At 43.8% G+C, this 19627-nt stretch overlaps 1 protein-coding gene across 5 annotated transcripts in view; it reads left to right on the top strand.

Annotated features, from left to right (window-relative positions):
* The window catches only part of si:rp71-68n21.9 (kelch-like protein 13), a 77956-nt gene that overhangs the window by 19883 nt on the left and 38446 nt on the right, over positions 1 to 19627 (top strand). For 3 of the 5 annotated variants that reach the window (XM_067992964.1, XM_067992960.1, XM_067992961.1), the window contains one exon: positions 4519 to 4614. The exons of the other annotated variants lie outside the window; for them this stretch is intronic. The gene's annotated coding sequence lies outside the window, so the exon portion shown is untranslated. The remainder of the gene's footprint in view (positions 1 to 4518; positions 4615 to 19627) is intronic. 5 annotated transcript variants of the gene reach the window in all.

Raw genomic sequence — 19627 nt, 5'->3', positions numbered from 1 at the left:
AGCAGTCCGAGCCCGCATGCAGCAAGACCTGGACAACATCCAGGCTTGGGCTCATAAGTGGCAAGTAACATTCGCGCCAGATAAGTGCCAGGCAATGACCATCTCCAACAAGAGAGAGTCTAACCACCTCCCCTTGACATTCAACGGCACTACCATCGCCAAATCCCCCACCATCAACATCCTGGGGGTCACCATTGACCAGAAACTTAACTGGACCAGCCATATAAATACTGCGGCTACGAGAGCAGGTCAGAGGCTGGGTATTCTGCGGCGAGTGACTCACCTCCTGACTCCCCAAAGCCTTTCCACCATCTACAAGGCACAAGTCAGGAGTGTGATGGAATACTCTCCACTTGCCTGGATGAGTGCAGCTCCAACAACACTCAAGAAGCTCGACACCATCCAAGATAAAGCAGCCCGCTTGATTGGCAGCCCATCCACCACCCTAAACATTCACTCCTTTCACCACCGGCGCACAGTGGCTGCAGTGTGCACCATCCACAGGATGCACTGCAGCAACTCGCCAAGGCTTCTACGACAGCACCTCCTAAACCCGCGACCTCTACCACCTAGAAGGACAAGAGCAGCAGGCACATGGGAACAACACCACCTGCACGTTCCCCTCCAAGTCACACACCATCCCGACTTGGAAATATATCGCCGTTCCTTCATTGTCGCTGGGTCAAAATCCTGGAACTCCCTTCCTAACAGCACTGTGGGAGAACCGTCACCACACGGACTGCAGCGGTTCAAGAAGGTGGCTCACCACCACCTTCTCGAGGGCAATTAGGGATGGGCAATAAATGCTGGCCTCGCCAGCGACGCCCACATCCCGTGAACGAATAAAAAAAAACTGGACGCCTCTTTTGATGCCTATACCAATATGGCGGACGGTGCACCTCTGGCGCGGAGTACGTGTGCGCACGCTGCCTGCCATATTTGATGCTTTGCCGCCCATTTTACATCTGTAAAATAGGCGCAGTGTCACTGAATTTCTAGGCCATTTGTCTAGTCACTGAGGATGCATGAGTAATGAGCTGATTGAACATTAGCCTAGATATAGTCTATAGCCCGAGGTACTTCAGCAATCAATGTTATTTCTGCTGTGTATATGTCAATTCATGTTTTCCACACAGTCAGGCGTACCGATTCCTCTGAGAAAGCTTTACCCTGTAACGACAATACCACTCATTCTATTAACAAGATATCCCAAAAAAATCAATAGAAGTATAGAGAGAAAGAGGAATAGGAAAAAGATGTCAATCAACAGCAACTTGCATTTATATAGCATCTTTAATGTAAATAAATGTACCCAGGTGCTTCGTAGGAGCATTTTCAGGCAAAAATGGATGCTGAGTGAAAGAAGGAAATATTAGGAGGGGTGACTAAAAGCTTGGGCAAAGAGGTGGGTTTTAAGAAGGGTCTTAAAGCAGGAGAAAGAGTTGGGGAGGTGGACGGGTTGAGGGAATAAATTCCAGACTGTCGGGCCTAGACGGCTGAAGGCACGGCCCCCTATGGTTGGGACGATGGGAGTGGGGGGTGCACAAAAGGCCAGAGTTGAAAGCTAGTGGACAGGTACAAAAAATAATTAAAAAGGCTAATGGAATGTTTGCCTTTATTTCACGAGGGCTGGAATACAAAGGGGTGGGAGTTAAATTACAGCAGTATAGAGCTCTGGTTAGAAGCCACCTGGAGTACTGCATTCAGTTCTGAGCACCGCACCGCAGGAAGGATATATCAGCCTTGGAGGGGGTGCAGCGCAAATTCACCAGAATGATACTGGGCTATAAGGATTAAATTATGAGGACAGGTTGAAAAGACTAGGCTTGTATTCCCTTGAATACAGTGTATTAAGGGGCGATCTAAGATGGTCAGAGGATTTGATAGGGTAGATAGAGAGAAACTATTTCCTCTGGTGGGGGAGTCCAGAACAAGGCGGCATAACCTTAAAATTACCGCTAGGCCGTTCAGGGGCGATGTCAGAAAGTACTTCTTCACACAAAGGGTAGTGAAAATCTGAAACTCTCTCCCCCAAAAAGCTGTTGAGACGAGGTCAATTGAAAATTTAAAAACTGGAGATTGATAGATTTTTGTTAGGCAAGGGTATTAAGGGTTACAGAACCAAGACGGGTAGATGGAGTTAAGATATAGATCAGCCATGATCTAATTGATTGGCGGAACAGGCTCGAGGGGCTAAATAGCCTACTCCTGTTCCTGTGTTCCTATGAAGGAACGCAGAGTTCTCAGAGGTTTTTAATCATAACTCTTTGTATCTGATTTTTCAGAAGAAGTAATAATAGTGAGGTTTTGTTATTCAGCTCTTAGCTGCTTTTTTCATTCTTTTTTATGCAATCAGTAACATTTCATATTGGCAATAAAGGCTTTGAGAGAACTGGTATTTTTTCTTTTGAAGTGAGAGAAGTAATGCAGGAAATTAGACATCAAATGTAGAGTCACGGTTATCACAGAGCTTTCAGTTAAAGACAATCAGAACTGGAGATAGAAATCTTTTACTCCCTGGAAATTGCTGTTATACTAACATTAACACTAGGAGAATTGTTGAGAGAAATAAAGTCGTAAAGAGAATTGTAAAATATTTGCTTCAAGGCACCAGTGCTATGCCAGGATGCCAAATTTTAAACCTTACAAAATCCAACCCACAATCATTGAATAACATGCACTAAATACACAGATGCTTGCAAATTAGCTGCATTCTGTTTCTATGGCATCTGTCTGACCTGTGAGTTCGCGAAGCTTAACAACGATCAGAAGCAACAGCCTACATCTGTCTGCATCATTTACCACTGACAGGTGTGGCTTCCCTTCAGAGAAAGAGGCACCCAAGCAAAAACAATTTCAAAAAATTAAAGAATTCAGTAAGTTGAAATGAATGGTGCATTAATACTTGTCAGTACATTGACAGCCTACAACAGACCTCTGCAAACTCTCCTTTAGCTTATGGTAACTATTTCACTCACAACCAGGCCCAAATAATTAACCTGCATCTTCAGCTCTTATTCGTTATGAGTCCAGGGCCAGGAAATTTCTCAGACCTGCTCCCGCTCTGTTGACGTTACTTTGTCAGAAGTGCGGGGGAAACCCCGTTTACCTGCGATTAAGCCAATTTGTAGAAGAAATTTGTTCTGTCTATTTAAAGTCAGATAAAAATGCTATCAGGAAATCCCCCATCTTGCCACAGGAACCGGCAGACAGCAACACATTACAGGGCTTTGGTAGCTCCTACTGAGGTAACACCTTAACACCAGTCTAGAATGTTGTTTAGGTGAGGGTGAACCGAGGACGAGGTGGTAAGAATGAACTTAGTCCAGGGTTTGATAAAGCAGCAAGACACTCGAGGTGTTGGGCAACAATATATTTATGCACAAATAAGAAATAATTGGGATGAGTGCAAAAACAAAATATGTGTTAGGGTGACTTAGAAACGTTGACAACTTCCACTTAGAGAGCACCTTTAACATAGGTCGGAACTTTCATGGAAAGGAAAATCGGGCAGGATGTACAACAGGCGGCCGATCCAATTTTGCCCGTTTTGTACCCCTGTTGAGGTCTAACGTTCCGGCGATAGTGAAACATCCCAAGACACTCTAAGTGGAGATCAGATATCAGGCAGGAAATGGGAGGAGACTCAGTGAAGGTGACTGAAGGTGAGGTTGAAGAGCCTTTTGAAGATAGAGATGTAGCAAGGAGGAGAGGTTTAATAAGACAATTTCAGAGTGTGGGCTGAAGGCTCGTCCACCAGGAGTGGGGCCAAGAATCAGTGTGTGTACATTAGATTAGAGTCAAAAGAGTAGACAGTGTGATCTGGGATACAGAGCAGGAACAGGTGTAGACACAGGGTAGAGCAAGACCACAAAGGAATTTGAAAGTGCACTGAAGCTTGGCAAGAACAGGAATGACAGTTTGCTAACCCTCCGGATTGTACTGCTGTCTCCCAGAATTAAATATGACAAGTTGTTTCACCTTGTCCAGAACAGCAGAACCAGAAAACATAGCCTGCACTTGAAGGAAGGTAAATTCAAAACTAATCTGCGGAAACATTATTTCAGTGAGTGAGTGGTCAATCTGTGGAACAGGCTCCCAAGGGAGATGGAGGAAGCAGATAATATTGATTCATTCAAATGCACATTAGATAGATTTCTTTCAGAAAATAGTATTTTGGAATACAGTATATGAGTAATTTGAGACATGACACATGGAAAGTGCAGCATGCTTGGAAGTAACAGATGACTTTGGACCTATGGTTCGCAAAGCTCTCCACCTTTGCGGTTTTCCTCACCTTATGTCTGAGTCTGTTATAGACGAATTGATAGAGATTGAGTGCCATGATTAGTTAATAACTCCATTATCATTATATTGTGTAACTACCAGGATGGCAGAAGGCGAATTAGATGGGCCTTGGTCTTTTTTTGTCTGATAATTCCTATGTTCCTATTAATTACCTGCAAGCAATCCAGGAGAAAAATTATAGGAACATTTTCTTCTCGTGTTTTGTTCCAGCCAGACTCACAACAAACAATAGGACCGCAATGGCGTGCATACTTCGGCAAAACCATGCAATGGATAGAGCGGTTTCTGGACCACAGTGGACTATGGGTATTGTAGCCATCATTTTTGACTGATTAGCATGTCGGGTGACCAATAGAGGAAGCGTGGAGCGACGGCGGGGGGGTGGCGGTTGGAGGCAGGAGGTCATGAAACCTCCCAGAATACGGTCCAACCAGACTTGGCAACTCTAATGTGCAGGAAGTGGCACAGGATATTTGACATGTTGGAATTTGTGCAACACAGAAAACTTTCAAGGACATCATTGGAGAAGTCAAGACTGAAAGCAAAAAAAAGCTTCAGTGCAGGTCTTGGTGGTGGTGGGGTGAGGTAGATACAGATGCTTGGAGATGGAAATTAAAGGCCCCATTTTCTGAATGTGTGTGCCCAGCATGAAACCTCACCCACCAGGGATTGCATTTTGGGAACTCACAGGCACGCCACCCATGATTTTCCATTAAGTAAAGTTAATGGACTGAATGTGAGGTTTGAAGGCCAGTTCAGGGATAAACAGGACACTGCGGTTGTGTACTGTCAAGTTCAGCCCGAGTAAGAAAAAATAAACCACAGAGCTGCATTGGTCATGTAAATGCTGTTGAGGCAATAAACAGTTATTATGAAAAAAACAGTTTATTTTCTGTAAACCATCACCACTGACATGGATTTTATTTTTACAATATGGACAGTTAGTATTTTTTATATATAATCTTTCATTATGTAATATAAACTACTCAAAACATATACAGTTAATACCTATAAATATATTTAGTGCAATAAATATGGTAATGAATATTATGGGTTTTATTTAGGTCTTACTTCAATATAATTACATGTGTTGGTATAATTATCAGACAAACAACAATGTATGTTGAATATGTAAGATGTTGTTGTCTTCCAAACACACCAAAATATACAAGGATAAATTTTACAAGTTTGCACTCTGATAGAGCTCTGTGCAACAGGAGCGCACATCAGAATTCTGATGCAGAGGTCAGGGCTCCCGACTCACGGCACGCATTAGTTTATGGACAGAAAATTGTACCGGCCACAGATCAACACTCTGAACTCTGTGCCACATCCCTGATGCACAGTCCCATCATGTGGATTTCTGTGTAGGGAGCACAAATGATAAAATTTACCCTTTAATCGGCTCTTAAAATATAATCTTGAAAAACATTCGTTGTGATTTCTGTTGTTGGTTGTTCATTTCTGATGTTATATTAATAAGATACAAAAGCGTTTAGGGCTAATGTTATATTTGAGTTTTGTATATTTGGAAAAAGATAACTTAATTTTGTATTTGAATTTTAACCTTAAATCTGGTATATCCTATTATTTTCGAGAATAAAGATGTATCTCTCTATTAAGCTACTTACCTGCATGAATTTAGAGAGAGGCTACAGTAAGGCTTGCATACTGAAATTATTCAAAAGCTGGTAAAAAAAATAGTAAAAATTCATTGAAAACGTCTAAACGTGATTTGAAAATAATATGTAAAAAGGGGAACATTTGGGAGTGGGCAATTTATCAGAAAAAGTTGTCCTTTTAGTTTGAAAAGTTGCAACCGTGGATAAGTAGAGACATAGGCTGATGAATACAAATCACTGGTAAACATCAAACATGTGTTCTTCAAGGCAAGTTTCACCATTAAAGAAAAAACAGATTTAAAATAAAGGCACTAAAGGAAATTGTTAGAGGCATTAGGCCATAATTTGCTGTGGCAGGGCATTTAGTTAGACTTGTTCTTGCCTGTTTAGGTTTTTAAATTTTTTCATAAAATTTGTACAGGTACATACAATACAATTCAAGTCACACTTCAAACAATACAATTTGCAATGGTACATACAGTGCAATTCAACAGTCCTGGTAAAATCAAAAACAGTTACGCACCATACATTTCACAGTTCATGGCACCCTAGGGTGCCTCATTTCATTACAATCATTACAGGCTACAGATACAGTACATTGCGTTACCTTCATTTATCATTTTACATTCTGCTCGAGCGGGTTTTTCCCTGATTCCAGCCCCTCGGTATACAATGGCGGGAGGGCTCAAAGCGGTGGCCTTTCCGGATGCTTCTGAGGTGAGGGGTCACTGCTGATTCAAATGCAACTGCCAGATGCAGTTAGTGACCAAAGTGAATTCACTATTAAGCTATCCATTTTAACTGTGCATTGATGGCCAATGAAGAAATCAGGCCCAAACTCAATGCTGCAGGCCCGAGGCCGGCCTAATATTGGGCTTCTGGTCTCATTAACATTTTATGCATGAGCTGCCGGCACTTGTCGCACCTCCACAGACAGCTCACGCATTTGAATAACACGAATGTTGAGCCACTTGCCTCGCCAGCAATACCCCGAAGGTAAATCCTGGGAGGGGTGTTAGAGTGGGCAACGGGGGAGGAACAATCGCGACGACTGTTGAGTCAGGGGTGTACTCCTGCTCCTTCAGGCTCTAGAGGAAGGTTTTGTAAAAATTTGCATTAAAAGAATTTACTTTTTGTTGGCGGTCTCCGCCAGGATCCTGAGCAGAACAGGCCCAATGCTCATCCCTGCACAATTTCTGTGAGGGGACTTAAAACAGGCATTAGGTTCCTAATTTACATATGTAATGGGCCTAATGCATGTTTTAGGTAACAGCCTAAAATTGAAAAATGACCGACCCAATCTCAGGTCAAACATTTTTCAGGCATCCTTGAGGTCCGAAATTGGGCCTCATTGCACCCCTTTTACATCCTGTAAAATGAGCGCAACGAGGTCCAATTTCCACCGCTTAGTATCTGCAAACCACAGAACCTTCTCACAATAAGTCTTCTATCATTTTGTTGTGGTGAATAAATCTGAAGGAAATACAGTACAAAAGAGTTGAACAGAGTCAATTGAAATTTTCAAGACTGAGATTGATGGATTTTTGTTCGGTAAGGGTGTCAAAAGATATAGAGCAAAGACAGGTAAATGCAGCTGAGGTAGAGTTCAGCCATGATCTGATTGAATGGAGGATCAGGCTCGAGGGGCTAAATGACCTATTCCTGTTCCTATGTAACTGTTTTCTATTTGTGCCTCCATGCAATTATCCAATTACTTGACCATAGAATTCCCACTGTATCTAATTAGGAATGGAACCAATTTGATTTCTTGATTGAATCTGACTTTAAATGGTTTCCATGACTTGTAGTGATCCAGGATTGAATTGCGCTGATATTGTTATACCATGAAACTGGTTATTTCTGCATGAATTTTATTTCGGTGATTATCGCACCTGATTGTTTGCTGCAGAAATAAAACCCTCGAGAATGTTAGCACAGTGAGGGAGAAATTGTTCCTCGTTGAGCCCATTTTTTGGGACCAATTTCAGGTCGTGATTTCTCAGGCCCGATCTCCGCCGAAGACTTCCGAGTGTTCAGGGCACCCGAATGAAACAGGCATTAGGCACCTTGCATATGCAAATCATGGTCCTAATGTCATTTTAGGATCCCACTCCAAGTTTATCATCAACTGGTACCCTCATTTTTTCCAGGTCAACAGCGGCCTAACCAATAATCCTTAAAGTGACCTCGGAAGGCCACCGACAAAAAGGTGAATTACATTTCTTTTCCAGTTACATTTCTGCGGAGTGCTCCTTCTGGTTCCACGAAATGGCCGTGAGCCTCTGGCGGCATGGGCTCGCACCCCCGCCCCATCCCTTTTGCCCCTCTCAGGACTTGCCTGCAAGCCGGCTCAGCACCTGAGCCAGCCATATTTCCTGAACGGCGAGCTGCCTAAAGATTGGCGTCCGCAGTTCACCGCATTTATGGAGATGAGGCCCGATTTCCAGCGAGTCTCGGGCCAGCGTCTACGGGCGCGGTTTCAAGGTCCAACACCAATTTCACGCCAGTTTCCGACACTGACATTAAGCCATTAGTGAACCCTTCCCAATCTTCATGGGTTGAGAAGAATTTGCCTCTGGATAATTTGCTTTTGAAAGTCACTGTTCTCTGTTATGTATCCAATGTTTCAGAAAAACAATAGGTTGGTGAAAGGTAAAGAAAAAATGCAATTGTTAGAAATTCGATATAAAAATAGAAAAGGCTCGAGAAATGTTGTCTGTCAGCAACTCTTTTCAGATACTGTTACTTATTTCCTGTATTTAGGCTGATAGAAGCGTTTATGCCTCATGTCATCCTATTAACATGAGCCCTGAAATTGCGCTATGGGATACTAGAATATGAACGCATGTGTCCATCTGAAATTCCTCTTTCCACTCTTTTAGCGAGGATTTTAATCTGTCTAAAATCCCTTAGTATAATTTACAGGGCCTTGTTCTTTGGGAGTCGAACTTTTTGTGTATTATAATGAAGAGTACACCCATGTGAATGTTCCGTAACTAAAGGGATATTACCTAGAACTGAGCATGAAAAAAGAAGCAAATGAGCAGTGGCTTTATGACTGAAGCCGTTATTCTGAGAGCCTTCTAACGAGGGCAGTGAAAAGAACAAACATTACGAAGAAACATGGCTGCAGCAGGTTAACACAGGAAACAGAAGTAGGCTGGTGGTTTGAACATGGCCTGTTCCCCTCGATCTTATCTGCAGAAATGCATATGATAATGATTGCGGATAGAACTGTGTAGGAGGACATCACTGGCACAGACAATTTAACCCTTAAGTTACAGAACTATTTTTACACATTTTATCGGGTCTTTCCAGATTTAGTGAACCTGGCAAGTTTCCTTCGGGGTTGCTGCATAAGGCCCATGAGAACCGATGCTGTCGACCACCCGCTCAACCCCCTCCCGATTGCCTCACCTCCGGTCTCTCTGGGGCCACGAATGGCACATGCAGCTCACTTTCCCAATGAGAGTGGTGGACCAATTTGCCATGGTCCTGCCACCAGCCTCAGTAGACACATGCAACTTGCACTGCACCGGGATCGAGGCGCAATCCAATTTTTAAGTCATCATTTTTGAACTCCGTCATATACTCTGCTTCCCTGCTACTGATTCCATACCCACCCCTGACCACTCGTTTGGTTGAACCAGACCGTGCAAAATCTTGGCATCATGATCAACCCAGAGCTGAGCTTCAAACCCTACATCCTATCAGTCAACAAGACTGCTTTCTTACACCTCCACAATGTCACCTGCCTCCTCTGCTACCTACACTTTTGTCAACTCTGGATACAGTGAGGGTGAAATTTATCTTTGGCAGTAGTGCAAAATAGGCAATAGTGAATTGGCAGCTCGTTTCAAACTCCGTCCGATTTTCTTTTCCATTGATATGGATCACCTCCTATCTTTAGCATTGAATCAAGTATTGGACGCAAATAAACTTTTATTATAAGTAAATTGCTCTCCCAGTGGGTAGTAGTTTTACAGTTTTTTAAACAAGTTCAGTGTCCTGGCCTTAACCACCCTTCCAGACAACCCATTCTAACATTTGATCACTCTCTGCGTAAAGTGCCACTTCCTGATGCCTGTCCTAAATCCATGACTAATAGCCACTATCCTGTCTGCTTTGTTTATTGCCGCCTCACACTATTTGAAGTCAATGAAAATGAAAATTGGTAGAGGTGTATAACGGACGGCTGAATCAATATCACTCGTTTTACACTATCGCCCAAAGTCAAAATTACTTCGGGTGAGTGATGAATCACCCAGCACCCTGAGGTCTCTTTCAACTTCCCCCACGGCAAGTCCTATCCCACATGTGCCTCTTATTTTTACTTCTGCAATCAAGTTAAAGAAATATATGCAGTGTTTTATTTATTTATATATATAGTTTTTTGTTCTATTTATTAATAACTCACATGTTTCAAAGCAACATACTCCTATAAATCAATCTTTAATAAATATAGAATTTATATGGTCCTGGCTAATTCTGGAAAATTCATTTAATTTGATTTTATTGTGGAGACATTAATATCTAAAGTTTGTTAGGTTAATTGGAATCGTTAGGTGCCTTACAGCAGTATCTGAATATAGGATAACCTTTACAGAAGCTCATTTATCACTGTCTCAGTGTAGCTGACATTATTAAACAAATATGGTGAACAATAAATGTTTATTACTTTTCATGTTTGCATTTTACATTTCTGCATATTTTATATTTATTTTTGGCACCTTTATTATATTCATAATTGAAACAGCACTCCAGTAACTGGCACACACAAAGTGGTTTAGTTTGATTAGTCCCAGGTCAAGCCATTGCAAACTGAGTTTCTCAGAAAAAACAATGACTGGTTGCAAAACCCCTGAAATAATTACAGTGAGATACACAGCAAAAAGGGTCACATTTTAAAATAAGTGGGTTAAAATGCCATCGCAATCCCATGTACATCGTGGACCCTGATTTGCATTTATTAATGAGGCTCCCACCGGAGTCCAGTGGGAGCTTCATCCACCATCAAAACCAGAGGTGTTTGCAGATCAGGAGGAACGGAACGGGAAATGGAGTCGTTCCATTTTAACTGCTCGTGCACTTCTTTCCTGTCCGTTAAAATCGACCCGCATGTTTCAGAAATAAAATTCAGCAATGTAGATGAAATTAGCAGCCTACTCATCCCTTATTTTATTTTTCAGGTGTGTAAGTGCATAAAATGCTCTTTATATCCTTTATTTGGTGATCTATGAAACTATTTGATTTGAACTCACGTTTACTAGTCCAATAACATAACCACTACCCTTTTGTACCCATGTATTACTGGAAATGTGTGACCAACAATGATACTGTTTTGGAAAATTTATTGTTTTTAATCTAACTTTATAAAACCCCACCGATTTTTTAAAAATGTTTGGTTTACATGTGAACTGTTATTAATGTTCAGTCAACCTTATTTGGAGGCAAAGAAAAAAAAAGCTCAAAATAGGTTTATGGTCTCAATAATGGAGAGACATCTCAGAAGATAAATAAAGTTTAACTTTGGAGATCAGTCTTCATCTAGTGCCTTAAATAGGCTAAGACAAGCTGAACATAAGACAGTCATTTGGTTCTATTTTAAAGAGCAGAACTGGGTGATACGTTACTTATATGTATTTATATCTTATTAAAAATCTTGCAGCTGCACCCACTTCCTGTCCGCACCATTTGACCTCCTGTTGTCACATTTTTGTCATACTTTTTTGCCAACTTTTTCTCATTATAAATTCCTATGTCCACATTTATTCTAGGTTTTGCCAATGTGAACTTGTCATGCTGTAACTACACAACCTGACCACTGGGTGGCTTTGTACCCAGAGTGTGAAATTATTCACACAGCCCCTCTCTGAAAAATCTCAGAACTCTTGTCCACCATCTTGGTTTCTCTGCAGGTTAATTTTTGTTATAAATTTTAGCCTTTTCCTCACCTTTTCAATCACAGCGGGAGGTTCTGAGCTTTCCCACCTGGCGGAAAAATGGTGGTAACACCCCGACAAAGATGGGGTATGACTTACCGCTCCGTCACCAACAGCATGGCCGATGCTATATTCCCAAGGGCCTACTGGAGTTAGGTGATAGGCCCTTTGGATATGCTAGTTAGGGTCCTATGGCATACTTAGGACCCCGATTGCCATTTTAGGACACAACTAGGTGGAGCGTGCACCATGCATGCCCCAAACTGATTCAGCTGGCGATCCAGATGAACAGGAGCTCGGGGGGTAAGTTTCCATTAATTTTTGTGGGGCCGGGAAGAGCAGGAGTGCTGCTTCAGGCTCCACAAAAACAACTGGGGCAACCACCGCACTGGGTCCACACCCCCCTCCCCCTGAAAACAGCCCCCCCCCCCCGCAACAATATCTGAAAATTGGCGTGCCCTGGCCATTAACATTATGCCTGTTACTTCAGAAGCGTGCCTTCCACACACCACCATGGAAACCACTTCCATATTAAGAGGCTCAGGCTGGCTTTAAGAAGCAGAAGGCTTGCCGGATTTCCTGCCCTCCCGAATGGTGAGATTAACACTGACAGCTCGCCACTCAAACTTAAATGAGGCCCACTCACAAAAATTGATGGGGCCTCTTATAGACTGCCTAGAAATGCTACATCCTAATCTCTGTTCCAGTAACTAACCTAAAAGACCGAAAAGTGACCTACAGGGAGTTTAGGCTTTCTATGGGATGTATAGTTATTGGTCGGTGCCATAAGGTATGAAATCCAGTTTATATAAATTCAGCAATTTTACACTTCATTTTACTTTTGCTTGGCGTGTGGCTGAATGGAGGTGTTTGTAAGCAGAAATGATTGTGTTTAACTACTCTTTGAAACTGCAGTGTACAACAATACACTTTCTAACATGTCAGTCCAAGATCATGGAGTCAATTTTAAAACCAAAGTCCCGGTGCGTTGGGGGTGAGGGGGCAAAGAAAATCGGGATCGTCTGGAGCGGGCAGGAATCTCGGCTCCAACATGCTGAAGAACGCGCACGACCCAGAGTCACCTGGGTGCGCACGCCATTCCCGAACCCGGAAGTCCCGCCGGCTTTAATTATCAGCCGGCGGGAAGGTATTTAAAACATTAAATCAAGTACTTAAAGTACTTGAAATGTACATAAATCCAATTAGCGATGAAAGCAAGTGATATCAACGCTGCCTCAGCGTGTTTCCCGTGCTGTGTGAAACACGCCATGGGGAACGAGTCATGTTTCAGCCGGCAGCCATTTGGACATTTAAATCCCTGTTTGACAGATGGGGATAAAAGGTGAGTTATTGCAGCAGGGCACTCAGTTCTCTCAGATAAACCTTTTGCTGGGAGATCTTTGTGTTTAGACTGAAAATTCTTGGTTTCCACTCAGAATTATTCTGTTTACACATATTTACCAACTTTTCGGACCCCTTCAAACTGACACCTCTCTGAGGAGCAGTGCACACGGAGGCTGAGAGTGAGTCGCCAGGTGGTCGCAGGCATCTGCAACCTCCTTCATGCCGAGCAACTCCCGGCTGGGCCTGGCGGCATCTCATTACCCGTCGCTGTTAAAGTCACCACTGCCCTCAACTTCTTCACCTCTGGATCATTCCACGGTGCCACCGGTGACATCGCCGTTGTCTCTCAGTCGTCTGCATACAAGTGCATAAGGCAGGTCACCGAGGGCTTGTTTCGCAGGGCCTCGTACTATGTCAACTTCCCCATGGGCGACCTCAGCCAGACGGAGAGGGGAGTGGGATTCCACTCTATGGCTGGCTTCCCACACGTACAGGGTGCAATCGATTGCACCCATATAGCAATCCGAGCATCTCCACACGAGCCAGGGCTGTTCATCACTCCATCAACGTTCAGCTCGTTTGTGACCACCGCAAAAGATTTCTTCACGTGTGCACCAGATTCCCTGGCAGCTGCCACGATTCGTTCATTCTGAGGGAATCCAACATCCCGCCCCTCTTCCATGCACCGAACAGCCTTGAGGGCTGGCTCCTCAGGGACAAGGAACACCCTCTGCACACATGGCTCATGACACCTCTGAGGAACCCCATCAGTGAGCAACAGCGTCAATACGACAGCCACATCGCTACCAGGTCTATAATTGAACATGCGCTAGGACTGCTGAAGATGGGATTTCAGTGCCTTGATCATTCTGGGGAAGCACTTCAATACCCACCAGCGAGAGTGAGTCGCATTATAGTAGTGTGTTGTGTCCTGCACAACATGGTGCAACTGAGAGGGGTACCGGTTGAGGAGGCCCCATCCCCTCATCCGCCATCCACATTGAGAAGAAGCAGGAGGAGGAGGAGGAGGACGAACCCATGGGCAGAGCAGCGGCACACATGGCTGCTCGTGAGGCCAGGGAGTCACTCATATGAGACTGGTTCTCGTAAGATCAGAAAGTGAGAAGAGCCCAGTCCTCACACCACCTGGAAAGACCAGCGACAACACCAGCAACCCCTACACAATACAGTCCTGCAACTACACATACACCCACTGTAAAGTGACCCACTGGTGGCATCAAATCTCGCCACTCATGGTGAAGCTCATGAAAAGGCGCTATCACAAAAGCAAATCAAGAATGGGAAGGTATGGCAGTCGTGGTGAGAATGATAACATTTAATGTGACTTTAACAAAAAACAAATATAAATGAAAAACATGACAGTCTGTCAGACACCCTTGTGCAAACCCTTTGTGATCACTAAACCTTCGCCTTTCTCTTCCTACCGCTTCTACGTGGAGCATCCCCTGTGGCTGTAGCAGAGGTAGTGGCAGGTTGTTCATGTTCATGCCCTGACTGCTTAGATGCTTTTGGCCTATGCCCTCTGAGTTTGGAGTCTGTAACGGCCTCTCCAAAGACTGCCCCACCTGTACCTGTGCAGGGGCTGACTCGGCCACCTGGAGAGGAGCAGCACTGAGGGTAGTGGTTGATAGGGGGGCAATGAGTGAGATATGGGAGCGCTTTGAGTGACGTCCCCACTTCCATGTCCCCTTTCGCCATCAGCCCTCTCCTGGGCCAGATCCACATCACTCCTACCACCCTGCTGGAAACAGTTTGGAGGATACGTGTGATGCCTTGTAAGGCCAGCCTGTTTAAGGCGGCAGAATGTTGTTCATCCTGAGTCTGAATGGCCATTGTCAGGGCCTGAATAGATTCATTTGTGAGCCGTGTTTGAAGCTCAACGGAGGCTAGCCTTCTCTCCATCGCAGACATTCCCGCACTTACCTGCGGCTCTATCTCAGACATTTCAGCAGTTACGTGTGACACTATCTCAGACAGTTGCTCACGTCCCTGTGACAGTATCTCAGAGATTACCTCACGTACCGGTGTCACCATTCCACTCATGCAGGAGTTGGACTCCTCCAGCCTCTGCACTATTGAGGAGAGTGCACGTGGCACCTGTTCCAGCACCTCGCAAATGTGCTGCTGTCCCTCGATCACTCTCCTTTTAAAGGATGGCACCTGGGGTTCAGCATCTGTGTCCAGCTGAGCAGAGCCAGGAGAGGAGTGCGCCCACCGACGCAGACTCTCCACAGCTGCCCCTGCCACCAGTGTCTGCTCGCGCTCACTTGTGTGTGATGACTCACCAGGTGCCAACCCAACTAACTGAGGACTAGGACCCACCAAAGTGTGAGCATTTGCGCTGGTGGATGGCTCACTAAGATGTGACGATGCGCCCTCAGAGGCCGGGAGATCCTCTGAGGAATCGCCCTCTGTCTTCACTGCCATCGTTGAAGGGCCTGTAAGAGAACAGAAGGCAATATTAAGCATCATCACAGATGTGTAATGTTGCGATGAGCATACTGAGGTGTTCGAATTGCCAGTCATTGTTAACATCAATTCATGTTGTGTGTGATGAATGTTAAAGTTGTGTCACCAGACGTTTGTGGGGTGCCGGTCACTGCGTCCCCGACGGACAGGCACTCGAGGGTGTGGCTGATCTCCAGGGCCTCCTCCTCCGCACCTGTGAGGACCACTATTTGTTGTGGCCGCCCTCCAGTCCTCGCCCTATCCCGTGCATTCTGAACTCTCCTCCTAGAAGGGGAGAAAGTACAGTCGTGTGAGTGAGTGAGGGTGAAGTGGTCAGCCCGATGAATACATTGCATTGGGTGAGGCTGACCGTGAAAGACATGCATCAAAGGGTGAGTATGAGACAGAGACATCACATTGGATCAGGATTGGGGTGAGTGGTGGTGGTGGGGTCACAAATGGGGAGGTGAGGAAGTGCTCAGGAAGTGAAGGTAAGTTGAGGATGAACCTTGAGTGGGTGTGAGGAGTGATGTGTTGGAGTAGTCTTGGCAGTGCAGAATGAGTTGGGAGGGGAGGTGATGTGCGACACGGAATGCAGGAGAATCAGTAAGTGTACTCACTTTTGCTGACCTAGTTAGGTCATTGAAATGGACCCAGGTGCGGGTGATGTTGCTGCTGCTGGTGACCTCCTCTGCCATCTCGAGCCAGGCCTTCTGGGTGGCAGAGGCAGGGCACTACCTCCTGTCGGCCGGTTAAAATAGTTCCCTCCTCCTCCTGGCCCGGCCAGTAGCACCTCAAGTGAGGCATCGCTGAATCTTGGAGTAGCCTTGCCCCTGTGCTGCTCCATTGGGTCTTCTTGGTCTTTGCTCCAGCAAAATCCACTGGAGCAATGGCCCTTTAAATACAGACGCTCCAGCTAACAGCCTGTCATGTGGGTGCACAGTCCGCCCACTGCGCAGCTTTCGGACAGCAGACCCGGAAGCCACATTAAGGGCCACCAATTAAGTCACGATCGCGTGGGGAAAGGTACATTTTTATTATCCGGGTTTGCCGCGCGCGGCCCATTGACCCTCCCCCCGCTGCAATCCCACTGCCCTTTTAAAATTGAGCCCCATAAATCAGCAGTGATTATTGTGAGTCTCCAGGAGAACTGTGGCACTGACCCTGAGGAAAAGAAATATGATCAAACCCGTTCTGACAACTACACTTAGTGACTAAATGATAGATGGCAGCAGTGCGCTGAGCTCACAGTGCGCCACCCATGCCAGCAGGTGCTCAATTAGTGCAGATTCAGAACTGTCAACAATTAAAGGCAATGATTTGTACAGCGGAAAGGGTAAGGGGTGAGTCAATGTTGGTAACAGCTTAGAATAGTCCATTAACCAGACCCTCATCCTAGTGTTTATTCTAAGGTGCCATGTTTTTAACAATAAAAATTTTATGATGAAGATCTCCCTGTTCGCTATTTGTGGGAAATTTGTAAAACAGATATTTATAGTGATGTTCACACTTCCACTGCAAATGGCAAACAAAAAAAAATCTCCCCTGCCATAAGACTTCACATTTTTGAAGCGATCCGCAGTTGGAAGGTTTGATATGAAACACGCACATTTGAAGCTATCTGAAATTATCTTCATTGTATCAAACAACATTGCAATTATCTTAAAGGGGCACTGTCTTCATTGTTTTACTTCTGTTTTTTTTCCAGTAGGGAGAGAAGGCAAAGAGTCATGTGACCTGATGAAGTGCTTAAAAGCAGTTTATCTCATCATATCGCTTTTTTGTAAACAAACAAAAAATGTTTGCTGGACATTTTCTTAATGAACCAATCGCCCTATAAATTTCCATTTCTGGTTGTCTTGATCGGAACACAAATCTGAAACTTGAAAGCAGGATTACTGATTCCTCCTTCTCCATTTTATTATAAAGGAGGGGAACACTTCAAATATGGCCTTTAATTTTGTGAAATGAATGGTGACAATTGTTCAAGTTTAATAAATAGCTTATTCTGAAAATTGAATTACTAATTTGTTAAAGTCATAATTGGATTGCTTCCAGAACTAAACCATAAGCTTCACCACAGGTGACAATTGGATTCTGGGGAGATACTTGAGATGTTTATTTTGTCCCTTAACCTCACCCATGATGGTTATATTAAGTCCAGATGGTGATTGTTTGATTTAAAGGAATTGTTTATCCTAGCAGAACTTCCCTTTGTTGGCAACGATGCAATTTTTTTGTTCATTTTGAATCTGTAACTAATAGAACCTCACCAGATGGCTACTTAATCCACATACAACCTTAATTGTATTGGAAATGTATTGATTGGTCAGTGTCTGTTTAATCCAATGAGCCAAAGCAGAATTTTTACCGAACATCTTGTTCTAGAGGTGAATCTCTGCTGACTTATTATCATATCTATTCTTCCCCTCCCCCTCTCATCTCTTCAACAATGCCGTAGGCTGTTAAGCGGTGTCCTGGCCAGGAGGATGGAATCATCTAGGACAAAGGCTTCTTCACGGGAGACATGTCTGAGTAGCATGCAACTCTGGGAATGAAACCCATGGGCTATTTAGGATAAAAGCACTCTTAACAGTTGAGCTACTATGCTGAGGTTCCTGACCCTTTATTTGCAATTCAAAAAATAAATACAATATAAACTGAAATAAAACAAAACATACTGGAAATGCACAGCAAGAACGGAAAGAGAAAGAAAGGTTAATGTCTTGGCTGTAACGTTTTAGAATACTTGCATTTATATGGAACATAGGAACAGGAGCAGGGCATTCAACCCCTCGAGCCTGTTCCACCATTCAATTAGATCATGGCTGATCAGTATCTTAACTCCATCTACCCACCTTGGATCTGTAACTCCTAACACTCTTGCCTAACAAAAATCTATCAATCGCAGTTTTGAAATTTTCAATTCACCTAGCCTCAACAGCTTTTTGGGGATAGAGTTCTAGATGTCCACAACCCTTTGCATGAAGAAGTGCTTTCTGACATCACCCCTGGTCTAGCTCAAACTTTAAGATTATGCTCCCTTGTTCTGGCATCCTATTAGGTTCTAAAGTTTGAAAGTGCTTCACAACAATTAATTACTTTTGGAGTGCAATGCCAGGTGTCATGTAGAGGTACAGTTCTGAAAAGGCCCACACCCAAAATTGAACCTTATGTTTTCGTTCAGATTAACCAGTTATGCCTTTCCACCATATCTTTTCAGACTTTCCACTTTTGCACTTTTAAAAAATCTCCACGTTGTCAACTGCTATAAAAAAACTTGTTTCAGATCAGTATCTTCAATGGAAACCAATTCTGACTGCCCCATTGTATGAATATTTATGCGTAGGGAAGGTAAGGGAATGGCATTGCCAATTTAAGAAAGAACTCGCATTTAAATAGTGCCTTATCATGTCTATCAGAAAAATCCCAAATCATTTCACATACAGTGAATCACTTTGAAGTGCAGTTGTGTAGGCAAACATAACAGCCAAACATAGCAAAATCCCACACACACCACTGAAATGATTGACTAATTTATTTTTGATGGTGTTGGTTGAGGAAGAATATTGGCCAAGAGACCAAAAGAACACCCTTCTCTTCTTCAAATAGTGCAATGGAATCTTTGATGTCCATCGGAACCACCAGAACAGGCAGACATAATCTCATCCAAAAGATGGAACTTTCATTATGCACCATCTCCTCAGTACTGCACTAAAGTGTTCACCTAGATTTTGTCTTAAAGCCCTGTGTGGGGCTTAAACACACACACTTCTGACTCAGAAATGAGAGTGCCACTAATTAAACCAAGCTGACACCTAACACGTATATCGTGGGTGCTTCTGCCTTTGCAACTAATTAAATTCAACTTCTTTCCCTCATGATTACGTTACTAGTCATTTTTCTTTGTGTATCACAGATTTGTTGATTTAATCACTGCCT

This window comes from Heptranchias perlo, chromosome 11 (genome assembly GCF_035084215.1).
Source record: "Heptranchias perlo isolate sHepPer1 chromosome 11, sHepPer1.hap1, whole genome shotgun sequence".
NCBI classification, from domain to species: domain Eukaryota; kingdom Metazoa; phylum Chordata; class Chondrichthyes; order Hexanchiformes; family Hexanchidae; genus Heptranchias; species Heptranchias perlo.
Note: the sequence above shows the minus strand (reverse complement) of the source record. Positions and strands in the feature narration are given on the sequence as shown.